Source organism: Rousettus aegyptiacus, unplaced genomic scaffold (assembly GCF_014176215.1).
Source record: "Rousettus aegyptiacus isolate mRouAeg1 unplaced genomic scaffold, mRouAeg1.p scaffold_m13_p_3, whole genome shotgun sequence".
In the NCBI taxonomy this organism is placed as follows: Eukaryota; Metazoa; Chordata; class Mammalia; order Chiroptera; family Pteropodidae; genus Rousettus; species Rousettus aegyptiacus.
This window is the reverse complement of record NW_023416306.1, coordinates 66925994-66947658: the sequence shown is the minus strand read 5'-3', so window position 1 is coordinate 66947658 and position 21665 is coordinate 66925994. Positions and strand designations below refer to the sequence as shown.

Here is a 21665-nt window from a genome sequence, read left to right as displayed (position 1 = left end):
AAATATCTGAACTTTAATCATAGATAACTTAGGAAAATGGTCTTGGAGAGGTATAAATCATGTTTTATGAGTTAGCTCTTGGACAGCTTCTTTATATAAGAAAAACTGGTTGAGGGTAGAAAATGTAATATGATAGAAAATGCACATGATGGACATGAGGATCTAAATTCCACTATTATTTCTTCCATGTATGTAGTTCGATTTGGGACAACTTATTGCCGAGTTTCAATTTCCTTACCTTTAAAATGGGGTTATTAATACTCATCTACTTCCTGTCATAGGATTGTTGTAAAAATCATGCATAGTGCCTGGCATTTATTATATGGCTTAATTAATATTGTGTGAATGAAAGACTGGCTGGATAAAAAAAAAAAAAAATGCCAGAAAAAGTGTTCCAGTAGTATTAGGCATTTAAAATCATGTATAAAGCTTAAATACAAAAGAATTTATAGTGATGGATATTTTACTATATTCCTCCATTTCCATATACACAAAAAAGTATGAATTATTCCTAGCTAAATTCTGCAACTTCTAGATTGTTCCATAAACTAGTCTGATACTGAGGTCTTTTTGCACTAATTCTGTCATATCCTTGTGTCAGAACAAAGTTCTGAAGCCAGGTAGGATTTTGCAGTGTAGAATGAGTAAATGTAGTCTTGAAATACATATTAGATATGTGAAATGTCTAGAATAGGCAAATCTATAGAGACAGAAAGTAAACTGGTGATTGTCTATGGCCGTGGGTGGGAATAGTGGAAAGGGAAAGATTGTTAATGAGTACAGGACTTTTTGAGAAATTGATGAAAATGGGGTGATGTTTGCACAATTCTATGAATACACTGAAAACTACTAAATTGCTCATTTTAAATAAGTGGGCTATATTACATGTGAATTAATATCTCAGTTAAGCTGTCATTCAAAAAGTACATTTAGAAATGTGTGTGTGTGTGTGTGTGTGTGTATACACACATACAGTCTGTTATGTATATACATGCACACGAACACACATACTATGTTATTGGCATATAGTGCCAGAATGGAATAGATATTGATAGATGTATGGCTCTGAAATAGGAAACACTAATTCTTTAATGAAATGTTCTAATTGGAAAAGAGGAAGAGAGCAGAATGCAGTCACCAATCCTGTGGCAACATAGAGTAGTGCTGGTGAGGATGACATTTCATGCAAATCTGGCAAAGTGTACCAGTTTTAGATCTAAATATGAAACCACTCCATCTCACTTTTCTTCCAGTCTTTGGTTTTCTTCTCCACTTTTTTCTATAATCTTTAAATATCCAGACTCTATTAAGCCTGTAACTCGTGGAAATTCAGAAAAAATAACGGTCCTAAAGGCTTTCTGAAAGTAAGACAACACCTTTCATACCTCAGAGCCGTCTTATTTATCCCCAGCTTGAGAGACAGAGAGAGAGAGAGAGAGATCTTAAGATATGTATGTATATACATATATATATATGATAGATATTATATGGCCTATAATACCTGTTATATGTATAATTGTTGCATAGAAAAATATAATTATTAAACAGTAGATTTAAGTTGGAATAAGCTCTGGATTTAATGTCTTAATATTGCAATGCCTTTTCCCATCATCAGCTAATTTTATCTAATCTATTTATAAGAATAGATTTAAGTCCATATACTTTGTGATATTTATTTATTTTAATCTCCATAATAGAAACAATAAATTTACTTATGCAACCATAGTACATTAAAAAATGAGATGAATTTGGTTATCACTTTTATACTTATGTATGATAGCACTTCCTCTCTGACCGAAAAATACCTTGAGTACCTTTTGCAATTCAGACCACATATGAATAACAATGAGTATGTTATATGGCTGAAAAAATTAAAGTTTTTATTAGAAAATATATAAGCATGAATTATATTTTCTTTTGGTATGAGAGTGATTGCATTGCACCCCCATCACTCCCCCATTAGTGAGAGCATCCCAGTTTGGAGTCTGCTGGAATAGATTTTGGTGATGATAACATCAAATATTTTGACCAATTAAGCTTTTTACTATCAGCTGGCAGCTGGAGTTATTCATTAGCAAATATAAACAGCTAAGAGGGATGCCTTTCCGAACAGCACAGTCATTTATTGAGAACTTACTGAATGTCAGGCACTATGCTTGTCTCCAGAGATATAAAAATAATTAAATCATGTTTTTGGCTTTAAAGTACCTCAAAATTTAATGGCAGAAATAAATAAAAAAATGATATATGCTATGATATAAGACTACATGGAAGCAAAGAGGACACTAGGAAAAGTAGGCATGATGGAGCTGATTTTTTTGAGAATAAGGAGTTAGCTACACATAGAAGTAGGAGAAAGGTAACCTCGGTACAGAAAAGAGTCCATTTGCTTTTCACCAAAAACCTATGAGCTCAAAAACTTAAAGAGCTATGAGTAAATGGAAGAGCCGATATTTACATCAGGTATTCTTGATCTTTCATTACCCCACCTTATAAAATGCATAAAGAAGAGATCTCTTCTTGGACAGTCTTTTTAATTTGCATTAGTAACTGACAAGCACCATATCCAGGCTCATTTTAACAAGGAATAGAATTTCCCATAGTGGATCTTATAGAACACTTGTTACTGAAAATGCTTAGTGGCAAATGGTGCCATGGTTAAGAATGGCTGAATACTGTTTCCCTCTTTTAGATTTATAATATACATTAACATAGAGTTCTGAGAAATTATGAAAGTTAAAAAATAAATAAATACTTAGTTCAAAAGGAGTTAGGCATGGAATATATTCCAGCCCATATAAATTTGAATACCTTAGAAAAAATTAGTTCAGCCAAAAACTTATCAGGACCGACAGGGACAAATTGATTTAAGTTTGTTTGAATTTTTTGGTAACGGATTATCAATTATTCCATTCATAAGTGTAACAGCTGCAATTTCAAAATGAGAATAACAAACAGTATATAATCATGTATTTATTTTATAGTGATTTTCAGTCAATTTACATAGGGTTATTTATAGAAAATACTTCTGAGATTAACCCAAATCAAGGTATTCTCTTAAAATTGAACATATTTTTGTAAAAGTTCTGTAGCATTTTAATCTAAGATTATATTCATTTCTGTCATTCTCATAATAAAAGAATGGACTGAGTGAGCTAATCAAAGATATGATATCACTTCATTGTAAAAGAAATGCCAGTACCTCAGCTTCTCTCTGTATAGATTAGGATTTTTTTTTTTTAATTGCAAGTGGCAAAAATAAAACTAAAATAAGCTTCAGCTATAGGCCCTGAAAAAGAATATCCTTCTTTTTTTTCTTCCATGAAAAGCTAACTAAAACTCAAAAGCAAGCCTTTTTAATGCAAGTTCATGATACAGATGGAAAATTATGAGAAAATATATTGAAGCCCTAGTATTCCAATAAAGAGTCTAATTCAATGTGGAAGTCACAAAAGTACTTCATAATTTACTAAAGTTGGAACTTGGTCCCCTTATTTCATGAGTTCTTAGGCTTTATGCAAGTAGTCTGGCTGCAAATGCCCTCATATAAAACAAAGCTGCAATACTGAGTATGGCAGAAATGGGCAGTGCCTACAGTGGTCGGGCGTGGACTCATGACTGAAATTTGTTCATCTGAGTAGCCTTCCCTCACTTGTGCCTACTCTATCATGACACTTTTAAAAGTATATGTATCTTTATTTCTCAGCAAATTATGATATCTCAGGAAGGAACTCAGAGTTTAGCATTATCATGTAAGGGTTTAGACACTTCGAAGTTGGGATTAAAACTTCTTTGAAAGTTTTACTAGATCCAGTTTCTATACTATTATTCTTTTATAAAAATACAGATAAATACCACTTACTAAATTGTATACAATTAAAAGTTCTTTAGGAAACACAAGATCACAAGATTAATGTGTGCTCAGCAAGCAATTGTCATCTTGCTTTACCTTAACATTCCAGTTTGTCTCTTTTGCTTCTCTCCTTGCACCCTGCAATCAGGTGTACTCAAAGGCCAGCAGCTTCTCAGAGTTGCCACTTTCTCTCACTAGCCTTTTGCCTATTTTGTTGTTGCTGCCCGAACCACTCTCTTCACCTCCCCATCATCTCATTCTTCTCTCTTCTCCAGGACTCAATATGAATATAATTTGCTCTACTAACTCTTTCCTAATCTCACATTAAGTCAGGGATCTTCCCTGTGACTCTTATTACACCTTATGTTTCCTCTTTCTAGGGCTTATCACATGGTGTTGCCTATTTATTTCTCTGAGTCCCTCTCTGAATTATGTTTCATGAGGACAGGAAACATACTTATGAGTCACCATTTTATCCCCATTTTCTATATAGTGCCAAGTATACAGTAGATGCTCAGTAAATATCTGTTGAATATATTTAAATATTTTTATTTGTGCATGTACACTATGTGAACTATGGTATCAATTATCTAGCTCTTGCCAGTCCAAATAATTTCCACATATAATTTCCAAATAATTGTTTTCCTGGGAGGTTACCCTTTTATGCCAAACTTCATGCATTCACAAACTAATAACGTCCCTTCTCTCCCACTTACCTTTGACTTCCTTAGGCTTTAATGCATCATTTGTAATTGCAAGACCCTTCCTGTCAGAAAGCTTGGAAATGAATAGCCTAGGTTCTTTTTAGCGATAAGAGCTATGATTTCTCAGTCCCATCCTTGAGGACCCATGCTACACACTCACATAAGAAATTCATGCTCTAAAATTAGGTACCTGCTATTGCGAGTGATCAAGGACTGCCTGGGCTGCCTTGTGGCCTCTCTGGCAGATGGTGCTAGAGCCAGTCCTGGCATAGCTCTGGGAAATGAGATGCTCTTTAATGAGAATCGAAAGTCGCAGAGCTGTGCTCTTCAGCTGTTTGGAAGTCCCCAAATTCCCCACAGTGAATACTGCCTCCTGTACATGAAGTGTGAGCAATCTGCTTTCTGTTGAAGCAAAAATAATGTACAAATGATAGCCTAATAAACTAGTCGTTACTTCTAATTGCTGGTATTAGTGCTTTAAATTTCCATTCTCCAGGATTATTGTTGTTTTCATTATTAAGTAGCTCTCAAACTTGCAGCATTTTCCAACTGTCAAAGATCAAGATACCATAGAAATACATTTGGGCTGTCTTTTTCAGAATTCATAATTTTGTTGCTCAATTCACTACAAAGAACTGTGTGCTTCTTTACTGAATTAAAATTTAAATCTGGAACACTGGCTGGGCCCAATTCACCAACTGCTGATTCAAAGCTCCTTAGCATATCAAAGTGATAAGAGCACTGAGAGCACAGTGCAAGAGACAACTCAAACTGTATAATGAAAGATAGGACACATGGAATTTGAGGTAATGCCTACAGTGCCCAGGGCAATTGTGCTTTTGAATGTTCTATACTTATTTTTATGGTTAGGTATAAGAAATTCCAACATTGTACTGTGGAAACTCTACGTCCCAGATTCCCTTGCATATTCTTAGACAGATTGCATATCTTTTGTTGTTGTTGTTGTTGTTAATTTGGATTCTATGAAAGGTATACCTTTATTCTTGATAAGATCCCTGTTTAACCACATCAGCTTGCAAATTCTTCAAATTCCAGTAATGCTGAGTTATTGGGAAGAAGAAGAATGGTATAGAATTAAAAAGGTGCTTTGGAATTTAAAAGAGTATGGTTAGAATCCAACTATAACCCTAGACAAGGTTTGAAATCTTATCAAACCTCCTTTCAGGTTTATTGTGAAGACTTAATAAGATCATAGATGAAGTTTGAATGAGATTATTGGAATGTAATCAGCTCCAAGAGGCAAAGATTGGCATCTGTTTTATTCTCTGCTGATCTCCAGTGCCTAGAAACAGTGCCTGGTACATAGTATTCACTTAATAAATATATTTTGAATAAATGAATACCATATATGTAAAATAACCTTAGTACTTGATACATAAGGGTGATCAATAAGTAGAAGTTGCTAAGATTGTTTGCAGATTAATAAAAGATGGGAAAAGTCGACCCTGTCAACAAAACTTAAGAATGAGGAATGCTGTAGAGAAACACTTTGAAAACGGATTAACTTTTCTGTAGGAGACTAAGGATTTGTCATGTCTTATGAATTTGTTCCAATAATGTATATATAACTGTATCTTGTCTTATGGGCTCAGTCTTCTTATTGGAGAAAATAATGTCTACACTTGGCGATTATACTGGAGTTAGAACGTCAAAGGTGTCTGTTTCCATGATATAACGAAATGTGACTCACCTAACTGTCACAGCCAGAACTCTTCTGAAATGATGGTTTTCACACATCATTACCTGTAGGAAAATGAGGACATGGAATAAACCTTGGAGAAAGGGGTTAATTAAAAACGTAACTTTCATCCTTCTTATAGTTTACCTACACTTGTTACTGGTATGAAAGCATATTGAACCTACCTTTATCAGAACATGTACCTCATATATTTTCCCAACATTTTATTTTGAAACACTTCAAATTTGTAATTAGTCAAAAAAATAGTAAAATGAACATAAAATACCTTTAATCTAAAATTGCCAAATTTGAACATTTTTCTGTGTTCACACATGTACTCTCTACTTACATTCATAATAGCCATATATGTGAAATATATGAATATTCTAATTAGCATAAATATTTGTAAGTAATTTACAGACATCATGGAATGTCACCCCAACTATTTATCTATTTCAACATCTATATCTGAACATCTAGAACTCTCCTCTACATAACCACCATAGCATCAGTAGGCCTAAGACATTTAACAGTGACATGATATTGTTATTTTATTTATGGTTCATATTCAAATTTCCCCAGTTATCATAGTAATGTCCTTTTAACTGTTATCCCAGAATGGTAGTATTGGTATCCAATCAGTGATCATGCACTGCATGTCTCTTTAGTGTCCTTTAATATTGGACTTTCTACTATATACACACATTAATGTCTTTCATGACATAATACTTTTGGAGAGTTGGACTGTCTTGCAGAATGTCACCTGATTGGGATTCGTCTTATTATTTCCTCATGATTAGGTATTAAATGTTTTTTTTTTTTTAAGAATCCAGATAGATGACTTTATATAACCAAAATATTTTATCTTCCTGTTTATTTTTAAGTCTCCCTACCAGCAAGTGAATTCCTTATAGTGAGGAGCCATGTCTTATTCATCTTTGTAAGCTCAGAATCAGCATAGTGCCTGGCATATGTGGGTACCCAATAACTCATTGTCTTCCCTCTGAGCTGTTTCTTCTTTTCATTTATCATTTTAGTTGCTGCACTTCCATCCACTCGATCACTCATACTAGAAAACGAATCATGCTTGACATCTTCCTTTTTCTCACACCTTTCAATAATCACAAGGCCCTACCTGTTCACTTGCTGAACACTTCTCCAACCATTTCTTCATTTCCATTCCCATTTCAGGCCTTCATTACCCTCTCCAAAACTATTAGAGCAGCCTACTAACTGACCTTCTCACTGCTCTGCTAGTCTTGGCCCAATCAAATCCAACTTCGACCCAGTTTTCAGAGTGACCCATTTAAAAAACAAACCTGACATGTTGCTTTCCTGATTAAAAACCTTCAGGGATCTTGATGGTATATGGGATATGGCCCAGCCTAATAAGCCTTTTGTGATCTGCTTGTCTCCTTCCTGCTGTCTCATACTGCCATGTGCTTTTTGTTCCAGTAATAATGAAACTCTTGAAAGAGCATTGATAGCCTTCATTTGTTGAGGGCCAGCCACATGTCCAGGCATTACAATGCCTCTTTTATGTATATAATCTCATTTAATCCTTTTGTCAATTTGTGAGGTAGGTAGAATTATTTGCATTTTATAGGTGAGGAAATGATTTGAATTACTCAGCTAAAAGGTGATAGAACCAGGACTGCCTTTCTCTACCTGCCAAGATTGTCTCAACTCACTGTGCTACTTCTTACCTTCATGCCTGCTCTCTGCATGTAATACCTTTCCCTCAACCATTTATTACTGTAGAACTTGGATCTAGTGTCTTTAATTATTTCATGTTGGATTAGATACTTTCTTGGGACTGCTAAAATAACCTAGCATAACTCCAGTGCTGTATTTATTAATGATCACTTTATATCTTTGTATATCTGTCTTCCCCAGTAGACCACAGGACTGAGACCACACTGTGGTGTTTTTATATACCAGAGTCAGAGCAATAACTCAATAAGCATTGGCTGGGTGAGTGTATGGGTAATGATAGGCCACAGCTCTTGATGCTGCCATGTTGCACATTACTGACTTGGTTAAGACTTTGTATATGCTTATAAAATTTTCAAACATAAATTTTTATTTAAAAGAGACAGCTAAGTTATGTGACAGAACTAGAATTTAAAATTATCTTTATACTGGAAACAATATAAAACTTTTATAATATGCTTAAATAAACAATGATTTGAAAATTAACATAATTCTCTAATACTATAAATACATTTTGCATTTTGCTTTACAAACACATACACATATATTTACTTCATTACACTCAGGATAGAATGCATCCTATGTGCATATGAAATGCAAAACTGCAAATGCATGTATGTTGCTATTTTCATTGATTATGGTGTTTTAAATACTTATGTATATCATTAATATTATTTTAATTGTGTAATATTTCACTGAGTTGATTTTATTCAATCTATTATTTTAATCTTGGACATTTATGCTTTCAATCGTTTGAGATCATAGATAACTCTTCTGTGCATACATTTTTTTTTTCTGTTAAATTATGTCATTAGGAGAAATTTTAGAGACAAATAACTGGAGCAGAGTAATTATTCCGTACATCTTTATTATTTTTTATTCATCAGGTTATTTTATATTCATCACTCTTCTCATGGCTACAATTTTATTTTTAATATATTGCTTTTCAAAAAAAAGTATATCAATTTAAATGATTACTAAGAATAAGTGAAAATAACAGATTACTTAAACTTTCACCAGCAGTGAGTATAATTTTTAAAATTTATTAGCCACTTTAATAAGTGATTAAAGGTACCTCCATGTTCTATTGGGGACAGCCTGTCCTCCTGTGTTGCTTAATGGCTGTTTCTCTGTAATGTAGATGTTCATGTCATGGCTTTTTAGTTTTTAGGTCTTTGGGGTTTTCCTTCAGAATTTGAATGAACTCATCATAAATTATGAATGTTAATTTGTCTGACATTTTCAACACAAATATTTTTCTCAATTTGTTACATAAAAAATAAATTTACATTATTTTTCACTTATGGAGGCTTTCAATTTTTATATATTAAGTCATCGACAATATGTCCCTTTGAGTCTCTTTTATGGATTTATATATTGTGTAAAGACATGACTCTAACACTTTGGTTCTCTTTGTCATAGTACAACTTAATATATAAACCTTCTTTACCCCTTTATTTGGAAAAAACAACTTAACTTTTCACATATGGTTTGGGTTTATTTCTAATTATTCCACTCTTTACTGTTTATGTGCCTTTTGTATTTGAGCCAGCACTATACAGTTTTAAGTTCTCATACTTTTTTAAGGTTAATATCTGATATCACTATTTCCTTTCTCACTTTTCAGGTTGTCTTACAGTTTCACCTCTTCTTATATTTTTCATGCAAATTTTGTTTAATTCTAAATCACGTTGCCATTTCTGTTGAAATTGTGCTAAACCTATAAATTTCCTTGGGGTAAGCACACAGATTTATAATTTTTAGTCTCACTGAGGCAAAAATTGCACCTATTTATTTTGATATTTTAAAAAAACTTCCAATAAGGGTTTATAGGTTTCTATAAAAAGCTTTTGCTGTTGTTCAGTATAAACCTTAGAGTTTTAGATTGCTCTTAATAAAATAATAGCTAACATTTACTAAGCTTGTAATATGCACCAGACATTATGCTAAGTAATTTTTATATATTATCTCATTTTAAAAAACCTCTAAGTTAGAGGAAACTGAGGTTGAAGTTGGTCATATAATTTGTCCAGGGTCATGTGACTGCTAAATGAAAATGCTATAATTAGCACCCAGGACTGTCTGACTTTAAAGGCCATGCTCTTAACCACCATCCTATACTAACTAAACTAGAATTATGAGCTATTAAGATAATGAAGTTTAGCCAGAATAAAGAAAAATTCTTGTGCTAAGGTCAATATTTCAAATGGATAAGAAGAGGAAAGCTAATATCTGTTCAGAATGTGTGGAAGAGCTCAGTTTAGTAAATTTTTCATACAATATCAACCGATAAGGTGATATGTTTGCTTTAAAGAGTGAAATTCAGTTCTGCATTAATTGATATATGGTGTCAGTTTATGGAAGGGGATATAAACAATGGATCACATCTAGAATGCTGTGTTCTCAGCCTGTATTTTAGGAGTGGACTTTATAACTGCAAGTTTCATCAGGGAACAGCAACACAGCAAAGAAGAATTACATAAAATAAATGGCTGAAGGATGGGAATTTTCAGCTTGGTACAAAAAAAAAACATCTGAGGAGCTACTGTGAGCAGGAGGGAATAGATGCATAGTAAGCAAAAATTTCAAAGACAGAATTTGGCGCTTGTAAATTCTTAAAAAATTAGCCTGTCCAATAGTGAAACTGGCTTCTTTGCAATTTAGTGAGTGTGTCATCCTTTGAAGTATTTGAGCAGAGGCTAAAGGTTGCAAAAAAGAGATTCCTAAATTGCAAAGGAAGTTGATTTAGATTAGTGGTTTTCTTTTTAAGTGTATGTCCAAGACTGCATGTATCACCCAGAGAACACAATTGTTAGAAATGCAATTATGGACCCCTGTCCCAGACTACTGAATCAGAAACTGAGATGAGACAGCACTGTATTTTAAGAAGCCATCAAGATGATCCTATACATGCTAAAGTTTGAGAACTACTAATCTAGATAACCCTAATGTCTCTTACAACTCTAAAGTTTAACTCTTCCTACTATTTGCCATGCAGTACACTTTTATATCACTCAATACTACATCAATTGTGTATTGCATCTAAGGAAAGTTAATTGAAATAAGACCTCTCATTATAAAGTGTTTTCATCAATAGATGGCTTCAGGATGTCAACCCTGAGACAGTCTTTAGCTGATCTTCAGGTATCCCAATAAATGGTTGAAGAGCTCCCATACAAACACTCCAAGCTGTGTCCACTACTAAAGGCACGGATCACCCTCATTATATGTTTAATTTTTTTCAAAAGACAGTTAAGTAAATGAAAAAACTCAAGTTATCATCCTAGTTTTACTCTTTCTTTTCCAATTAATTGGAAAACCTAAACAATGATAATTTAGCCTTTTCCAGATAAAAAGTGTATATCTGAAATAGCCAATAAAGTTCAACCCTCTTTCAGGTTTGGATCAGTTTATTGAGGATAAATGCTCAGTGTTTCAGATTTCTGTCCCTTCCTCTGCTTTTTTTCAAGATGTCATCTGGATGGAGTTTATTGGGGGTGGTGGGACAGAGTGGGCAGGTAAATGGCTTATGTGAGATCATGGTGATGGGGATAGAGGTCGCAGGTTTTTTTCTTAATTCCAAAGCCTGGCTTGCCGGTTCACTAGCTTTCTCAGAATTCCCACGTCTTCTCTCCTGATCCCACTGGGATATTGGGGCCCCAGAATGGCCATGCAGGGTTTGGAGGGATCCAGGGAACAGTTTTACGCATAACTAGCTTGCCATCTTCAGCCAGTTTTACACCATTTTCTACATTACTTTGGATGTGGTCCAGAATCAAAGGTGAGATTCTTCTAAATGGAGAAAAGAAAACAGCCCTGTGCTTTTAGCTTTCTCTTCAACCTATGAAAAAGTCTCCTCAGCCCTTAAAATATCTGCCTCAGAGGAGAAGTCAAGACACTTGAGCTTTTCACCGCCTTTCCCTAATTATGCTTTCTTCTTGTTTGAACTCTTCCCTGTGTCAGCTTGGGTAGAATAGCTCTTGTCTCTTCCTATCTGTTTAGAACCACCATACCATACTGTTCATCCTGTGTTCTCTGTGCACTTAAAAAAAGAATGAAATCAAACCAAACAAAAAATGAAACCAAACCAAACAGAAAATAGTTGGTATGAAGAAAGGAGAACTTTGAAATTCAGAAACCCTTGCTGTCACTCCTCAAACCTAGCTTTCAGATTGTATCTATTCTTAGGAAAGTCTGCTTGAGACTTGAAGCTTATCTGTGATGCCACAGTGGCTGAGGCAGTACCCATTCTATCCTTCCCTGGGGCAACAACCTCATTGCTCAGCTTCAACCTAACATGATTTGAGGAGGAAATGAAATATATCCACTTAAAATTTTGAAGTATTATACTTGTCAAAATTATCTCAAAAACACCCCTATGTGCTCTAGTGTTATGTACTGAGCCCTGTGATAGGAGATGTATATACTTTATTTAATTCTTGACTCTATTTAATCTTTTATTCTTATTTTGCAAATGATATATTGAGACTCAAAAATAACTTTTTCTAGGGCACTCCTTCAACTACATTGTGCATGATATTTAATCAAATACACCACTGTTTATTCAACCATTTCTCCATATTTGGATATTTAAGTTGCCTTGGGTTGTTTTAAAGGAAGATTTACAACTCCTAATACAAGGACCTTGAGCTTAGAATTCTCAGGCTACTTCAAACCAAATGAAGAGAAACTTACATATTAAAAGAAAACTAAAAGATATATCAACAACCAGTTGCAATGCAATGACCTTAGTTGAATCTTAATTCTAATACAATGTAAAAAAGAAATCAATTGAGGAAATTGGAACAGTAATTAAAGGGACATTTGATGATAACAAGGAATTATTTATTTTATAGGTATTATTGCCTTTTAAAGAGTTCTTAGAGATATATGCTGAATTATTACAGATGAAATCATGTCAGAATTGTTTCAATCTAATACAAGAGTGAAGTATTGGGTGGGGTGGGGAGGGCAGTTGGAACAAAATTGGCCATAATATGATCACTGTTGAATCTGGGTGATGGGTACTGGGGGAGGGGGGTGGAGAGAGAGAGAGAGAGAGAGAGAGAGTGAGTGAGTGTGTGTGTGTGTGTTTGTGTGTGTGTGTGTGTGGTGGGGGGTCGGGTGTGTGGATTATTATCTTACTGTTTTGTATGTTTGACATTTTCTATAAAAAACATTTTTTAAAGTGGAGTAACAATTAGAATAGCATTCTCTATGCTTTCTGAATTTTAAGCAAGGAATTATTCTTTTTCTAATATGATTAAGCAAACATGCATTTGCATGATTTGGGTTCCGGTCCCCATCCCCCAATGCCTTATCCTTAATCACATTCCTTTTACATACTGTGTATCACTTAACAAATTCCTTTTGAGTGAGCCTTGTCAGACGAAAATTCTTCCTCAATATGAAGTAAAGAGAGGGTAGTCAGTATTCTTGAGTGGTGTGTGTATGTGTGTGTGTGTGGATGTGTGAGGACACACGGTCAATGCCGACTGTGAACACGATGGTTCTCTGATATAGGCTTTGCCTGAGGCTTGTTATCCTACTTCGTGCTGCAGTTTTATCATGTGTCTGAGGAAGTATTTCCTCCACCAGGCAGGAAGGAAATTGAAAAATAAGTGCCAGCTTTAAATACCTGGGAGGCACACACTGACATCTTCTACTTGTCGGGTTGGTGAAGCCCAGCCATCCTGCAGAGTGTCTCATTAACACCAGGGGCTTGACCAGGCAGGGTGCCCCAATTTGAGCATGTGTGCTATGTGTGCATTGTTTTATTCAATTCATGAAATGTACCAAAGCCACATTGCATTTGAGCCTCAAAGTGCACTTGTTTTCTATAGAAATGTTTGCACTGTTTCCTTTCGGCCCTTGCCCCATGTGACAACCAGGTATCTAGCAATTCCATCTCCAATGAAATGATAGGATGCAACATTTCATTAATTACTCTTCTCCATTCATGAAATTATTAACATTGGTTAAAGAAAAGAGGGACAAAACGGGGCAAAGATAACATGCATGGGGGAAGAGAGGGGGAGGAAGAATCTAAGAGATTGTTCATTGCAAGAATACAAATGAAGCAAGTATATTATCATCTTGAGAATTTAGTGGGATTCTGAAATGGAGACAAAACATTAAAAACTAGATTAAAGATGTGAATTTTTTCGTAAGACACACGATGAAATTTAGTGTGTAGAGGAAAAGATTCCCTTGAATTTTAGAGCTTCTTTTTATACTCTGTACAAGCTAAAACCAGAATTTGGGATGAAAGATGATGGCCTTTCATTATGTCATTCTCTCTGCCATAGCTTTTCTACAAAATTCAAAGAAACCAGGAGCATGTCGTTAAAATTACTCATATGTCAGTCAGTCTAAGATATATCATGAAACTCCCAGTATATACCAGTGGCTTTTTCATTTCCAATACTCTATCATTGGTCTTGTCAGTTTTATACAAGTCAATAATTCAATATGGGGCATATTGATTTCTGAAAGGTAAAGAGAATAAGTCATAAGTGCTGGTGGTAGTGAAGATTAACAAGTATTAATGGGATGAATTTTCTACTCTAGTTCTTTTAAGAACAGCCATTATCAGGAAATGCTTCCATTTTAAATTAAAAGCAAATGGAAGAAAAGGAAATATAAAATATGCAGAACCTGACTTATTTGTCCACTACATTTCTACTGGCCTTGGACAGGAACTAACACTTGTACTAGTATTAAGCTGGGTGCGTCATACATTTTATTGAATTAAATCCTTTGAAGCATGGTTTTTTTCATATGAGGAAACTGATAATTTAGAGTTCAGTAACTTACCCAAATTCATACAGTTGGGCAGTCATGAGGCTAAGCTTCTAAACCAGCTCTGTCTGAATCTGATATCTGTTTTATTCCTTCTGCTCCTCATTGACTCTGTTACTGCAAAGGAGATAGTGCTAAAGCTGTTCATGAAAGAAGAAATGTTTTTAGTTGTAGTTGATGCCTATGTCTTCATGCCTCACTCCAGGCATTAGGAAGCTGTTAACTTTTCCAAATTGCAATAATTATAACTACAGACCTGTATGTGCCATGGAGAAGGAAAATAATATATAATTTATAGTCTGTCATTTTTGGTGGAATCATGAGCAAATGGCTCTGGGCCCAAATCATTTCTGCCAAATTCAAAGTAATTTGATTAGATCAAGTCGAATTATCTTTTTCTTCTGTAATTCTCTTAGCTAATAGATTATAAGTCTTACTAAATCAGAACTCACATTTTAGATTTTTAAATATCTTAGTGCCCAGTTAGGTTGGATTTAAAATATACTCTTCTTAAATCAACCTTCCATTTTAGACAATTTCTCTCTCTCTCTCTCTCCCTCCTTCTCTCTCCCCCATCCTTTCCTCTCCCCTTCACCCCACCCTCACACACATACACAGACACCCAGCACACCCTATGATGTACATGATTAGTATTACTATTTTTACTCAAGGAAGGGTGATTCAGTGTAGGTTTTATTCACAAAGCCCATAGGTTAAGACTAGTTCTAGGCAGTTCAGTTTTTCAGCCAGTTTGAACATGTCCTCTTGTCACCCCTTGTGAACTCATGGAGGGTTGCTGAACTGTACCCAAATCCAGAATTCTGGCCGCTTTGGTATGAGCCCATATTAGCCTCCTCCACCTTTAAACTCTAAGAAAACAGTTAATGAGCTGCAGTGGAAAGAGGATAGATGTTAGATTCAGACCGAGCAGGTCTTGGATATCTTTAGATAGGACATGTTTTACTCATTTACAGTGATAACTTTTGGTGTTTCACTGTATTTAGATTCTGAGTTCTATAGAGAAAATGTATCCAGCAATGCTGTGGAAATTACAGCTAGTGAGAGAATGAAACTCTTAACTTCATAAAGTCTTACTGCCATAAATACTGTCAGTATGTTACTGTCTTTCCTGCCAAATTGATAACTTCCAAGAGTAGAGTACTTACTATAGAAATCTCTTTATTGTTATGGCACCCAACTCAGAGCCTGATATGTAGCAGGCAGTAGTCAAGAAAATGGCAGCATGTATTTTGTAGCAGAAAACAATATGAATTTTGTAGCCAGACATTCCTGGGTTTAAAGTTCTGGTTCTGCTAATTTGTCTGTGTTTTGGGGAAAGTTGGTTAAATTATCTAAGACTTAGTTTCCTTATTAGTAAAATGGGATTAGTAAAATTTACTTGGAATGTTTTTTTAAAGTTTGGAGACAGCTATTGAATAGTGGGCACTCAATGGGTGGTAGCCAGCACGAGAAGTATTTGAGGTAAACAGCACTAAATAAATGTTGGAACAATAGAATCATTATAAAAATCTGGATTATAAACAATGTCATAATAGAGAAAGAAACGTCATGAACCTATCAAGAAGAAAGAAGTTTCTCATTTAAAATACAAAGAAAAGCATTTTAACAGTTAAGAATGATCTGTCTTGTGAGGTAGTCAGACCCTTGTCCAAAAAAAAAAAAAAGACTTCAAGAAGTATTTGAACCACCACTTAACCTCAGGAAAAAAGTTACACTGGACCATTGCTGGAAACTTCTAATTCGGCAAGTTTTTAAACCTAGGTTCATTTTTGGTAGTGAAGGTTTCCCAGTCAAACTTTAAGCCTTCTCATTCAAGACAAATTTTTAGTAGTTTGCTTTTATTCAATGGCATAAATAATTTGGGGGAACTGAAGAGACCACAACTAACTTTTAAGGAATCTATCTGTTTTGCTGACATCATCAACAACAACAACAACAACAAAATATAGTTTGTAAGGAAGTGAGTGATAATCGTTCAATGTTTGATTTATACTCTAAATGCAATGAATGTAGCAAAATGGTTTTGAAAAGTCTTCCAGAACTAAAATTAAATAGCTCACCTTATCTCGTGATGAGTAGCACATGGGTTCAGGCTCAGCATATGTTTTAATAAAGTTCTCATTTTGGGGGAGAATGGAGAACAAATTCATCTGTGAGCCTATAAAGCTGATATTTCAGCAGAATGCACATGCAGCGGGTCAGAGAGAGACACAGTCTCTGAGAGGAAAGACGGCAGAAATGAACCTTCTTACAAGCCCCACGTCAGATAAGCAGGGCACTGGCTTTTGTGTCTGTTCGGGGAAAAGTTTTAATTAGGACACTATTGAAAGACTAAATTGTAATGTCTAGTTAAATGACATAAGGAATTGAGACTTGCCATGACTGAGTGGGTCGTCACTCAGACTATAGTCCGTAAAGGCACATATATCTTTATTCCTTTCTCTTCTGTGGTTGACAGCAGGTCCGCACAGACATAAGGCTATTTAAAAACAGGGTCCTAAAGACTTTTACAATTCCATTGAGTACATATGAGATCCCATTTTAATTGTGTCCTGCTCATCCCTTTACACATACACACACCCCACCCCCAACGCTTCAAGATAGCCTAAGTGGCATTTCCTCTGGTAAGTTTTTACGTCTCCTCCCCTTCCACACCTTTAATTGTGCCTCTTTTCTAAGTTAGAATGTGTATGCACTAATGTGTTCTCTTACATTTTTCACAAATGAAAGTCTCAAATTAGCTTTGCGCTTAAATTTTAAAGGTAGAACTTAAAAAGCTTTTTTATTACAGTCAGATCTATTGACCTTTTTCTGTTAGACTAATTCCTTGATATTGAGGGTGCAGTCTTATTCCTTTGAGGAATATTTATAGAAAATTGTGCTTCAAGCATGTCCAGTTTGTGGAGCCCCACAGGAAGCTTTTACTTGTTTTTCAGTTCCATGAGGTGAAGACTCAATTGCTCATTTATAGAAATCTTCTTCCCCTCACATACTAACAGACTTCTGACTGCCTTGAACTCCTTCCCCTGCCTCACCATCTGAGGAGATCTTTTCATGCCAAGCTCTTCTTTGGGATTTCATGATAAGGAATCAAGAAGAATAGTGATCCAAGACAGGGAAATTCACAAGGTTCATCAAGAAGAGATTTCAGAGAGAAATGCTAGGGAGCAAGCAACCATGATGTTTAAGGAAAGTGAATACAGAAAACAAATAGTAATTTTAATAGATTGCTATGATTCATGAATATCTTTCATTGTGTTTGAAAAATACAAGTAAAAACCTATGTTTTTTGAAAACATATTCTATTGGTTAAAACGTTTTTTTTTCTGTGATCTTGTGTACTACATAAATTATAATTTTATAAGCAATGCTTTTAAAATTTATGAATACAGACACATGCCCATTTCTACAATTTTCAATAATATATTTTCCCAGGACCTCAGATTCTTGGTTTCCCACATCCTCCTCTTTTGCTCAATAGTGGTCCCTTCTTGTCTCATAGTAGTTTCCTTTTCCCCAGCCATTTAATGAACAGTTATAAATGAACCCTGATAAATGTCTTTCCTGACATGGTCTCAAATTAAATTTGTTATAAATGTCAAGTTGCTTAGCCTAAAATGCCTCTTATCATCCTAGAAAATGAAATTGCAGGCTCATTTTTCAGGCATAGCTAAGAAGAGCCTATACTCATAAATCTTCTCATTGTTAAGGCAATGTAGCCTAGTGGTCAAGAGCTCAGCTCTGAAACTCATTTTCATGGTTCAGCTCCTATTGTCTGTGTGATCTTGGCAAAGTTATTTGACCTTGTCATGCCTCAATTTCCTCATTTATTAAATAAAGAATTTTAATAATGCTAACCTCATGGGGTTGCTGTGACACTGTAAATGAGTCAGTTCATGCAAAGAACTTACAGAGTAGTAGCTGGCACCTGACATAATAACTGCCCCCCACAAAGGAGAGGTTGTATGAAAAGTTGTAGAATTGAAGGGGATCCCCATTTGAGTTCCTGGGTTCTGATTTATCCCTTCACTCATTCGATGCTGATTCAGTGAGTCCCTGCCATGGCCGTTATGATGTTAGGTCAGCAACCATGGCATAAAGATAAATAAGACAGTTTTTGCCCTCACAGAGTTCACAGAGTACAGAGGGGATGAGCACATAACAGTAAAATGCAGTGGGAAAGTACAAGAATTTTTAAAAAGCCTATAAGGTACAAAACCAGTGCAAAAGAACGACTAATTAAAATTGTCCAGGGGCTCTAGGACTACTTCTTAAAGGAGATGAAAGATTAGCTAAGTTATTGAAGGGTGAAAAGGTGCCCACTAGGCAAACAAGAAGAAATCAATTCTAGGCAAAGTAAATAGTGCACCAAGTTATGAAACAGCAAGCAATTAATCATACTGGAGTATAAAGTTTGAGTCAAGGAATGGCAAGAGCAGTAGACAGGAGCCATGTTAACATAGATTTAAGTCAGCGACCCCTGATGTTTGCTACATATCTAGTGTTTATATAACTAGGGCACCAACTCAGAGTTGCTTCTGTACCCTGAGTAGAAATCATGTATGACCAGGCAGTTATTTGCTTCCACCCATACTCACGCTTTTCTACTTTTAGTACCATTTAAATGAAATGCTTGAGTTTAGAACCTTAGAAACAGGAATTCATCCAAAATAAGCAAAGCAGCAGCAAGAATGAATTATACTCAGATATATCGAGATGTGTGCAAAGGTCTCGATATAACTAATTTCCATGAACATTATAACCTTCTCATTTAAAGACCCATTTTCTCATTTGCAAAAACTAATAATTATCTAATTTCCATGTCCAACTTTTCTTTCAAACTTGTCCAGACTAAGCTAATCATCATTTTGTGTGTCTAGAAATAATCTGGCTTCTCATCCTTCCTCTGAATTTTGTTTTTTTAACTAAGTTTATAAGGAGCCTTTCCCCCTATCTTGTCCTTCATCTAACGCATGTACCTATTTGCATTTTTCCATTTGTGATATTTCAGTACACTGCTGAGAAGGAGCTACTTTCCCCCATCTAATTAAGTACTTAGGCAGCATCTCAGTGTAGGTCGCACCAGTCCTTGGGCTGATGTATCTCTCCCTTCAGTTGCTGGTCTTTGCAGCTTTCCCAGAGCTGCTCTGTCTTTTGGATGATTTTCTAATAATGAAAACCATTTTTCTCCAAGAGATTATTGCCTTCATCAGTTACAAACTCTGCCCTCTAGACAAAGTTAAACCCTCAGCCAGAGATTTACTAGAACTAGATTGATAACTTCAATCTTTCTAAATTTCTTGACAACCATGGTTTGTGGCTAACCAGGATCCACAATAAAGAATCCGGCTACCCAGCTCAAGCTAGTCCCACCATGAGTGTCGCATGTTTAGCCTCTTCTGATGGCCTCTCTCGTTTCTCATGATCTGGAGTAACCGTGTATCCTTTTGCTTTTGGTAAGAGCACATAGAAGACTATCTGCCTCAGAACAGCACGTCATTTCTACTTGATCTTTGCCTGTTTTCTCTCCAAAACTGTCCCTTTTTGCCTATAGATGGTGAGCACAAAACAAATAGTCCTGTTTCTTATGTGATGCTTTGGCTTCTATTATAATTGTTGCCTCAACAATAGAAAACCTCTTTGGGGCTCATTTAAGTTCTTTAACTCTTTCCTGACATCCTGCAAAGAGGTTTACTAAGTCTCAAAGCATTTTACTAAATAAATAAAACTAGATTCTATCTTTGGCATTCTTCCAACACTAATCAATTTTCGAATTTAAAGGATTGGTATTGAAATTACTTGATCGACTATCTGATGAGTCAGCATTAAATAAGTACTATATATGTGTGTGTTATTTAGTTATTGTGTTTCCATTTCTTCCTTTTTAAGTAATAAAGAATTCAAGCAAGAGGATATATAAAAGCTAAAATAATAAACATTTACATTCATACATGCCCTTCTTATCAATAATAAGTAAAAATACATTTTTAATATATATTCCCCTACTGTAATGTCAACTCTATATGTTTAAAAGATTTATTTCACTTTAATTTTAATGACTAAGACAGACTTAGAATTTTAATAATTTTGCCCCTGAAATACATATAATTATTAAGGAGAAAATCAACAAGATACTTAAAATAACTGCTTCAACTGAAGGTAGACCCGAATAACATTCATTAATTATGTGAATATGTAATGGCTGATAGCGTATGTGGCTAATCATCAACTTATGTTAAATTTAACTGAAGTTCTACCATTCTAGTTCATAGTTACTCACACTGGATTCTGTTATATGCTGTAGCATACCAGAAACTATTATAATTGTCTGAGGTAGTCATTTTAACCGTAGAAGTTCCATAAATGAGACACTGCCCTTGATATTATTTATCGAATTATTTTGAGAAAGGCATTGTTATCCACAGTGAGAATACAGATTCTGAATTCAAAGTAATGTCATTTAAAATATGTCCTATAAGGAAATTTATGGCTTTATCCCTTTTGCCTATACAAGTCCCTGTGAGGCATAAATCATAAAACAGAGAACGAATACGTATCAACTGAGTGGAGGTGTGCTGACAAGAACTAGGAAAATAAAAGCAACTTCAGGCCATTGTTCTGAAAGACCCTGAGGGTGAAATTTTCTAGAGTGCAGTTACTGCAAGCTAATATATAATTTTTGGTTCTTAAGAAAATATTTGAATATCAAAATAGGCACATTAGTTTAGGAGTTGCATCAATGTTGTTTGTTCTGTGGTTTGAAATAGCTGTGGTATGGGGACTCCAGTGATAGATGCACTTTATCTGCCTAGTGCTCACAGCTAGGCTAGCCATAGTCAGCTTGTACTCTCAATACCTATGACTAATACTTACT

At 35.0% G+C, this 21665-nt stretch overlaps 1 protein-coding gene across 20 annotated transcripts in view; it reads left to right on the top strand.

The window, feature by feature from the left end:
- LINGO2 (leucine rich repeat and Ig domain containing 2) overlaps positions 1-21665 on the top strand; it is a 1061594-nt gene that overhangs the window by 964123 nt on the left and 75806 nt on the right. The window lies entirely within an intron of this gene.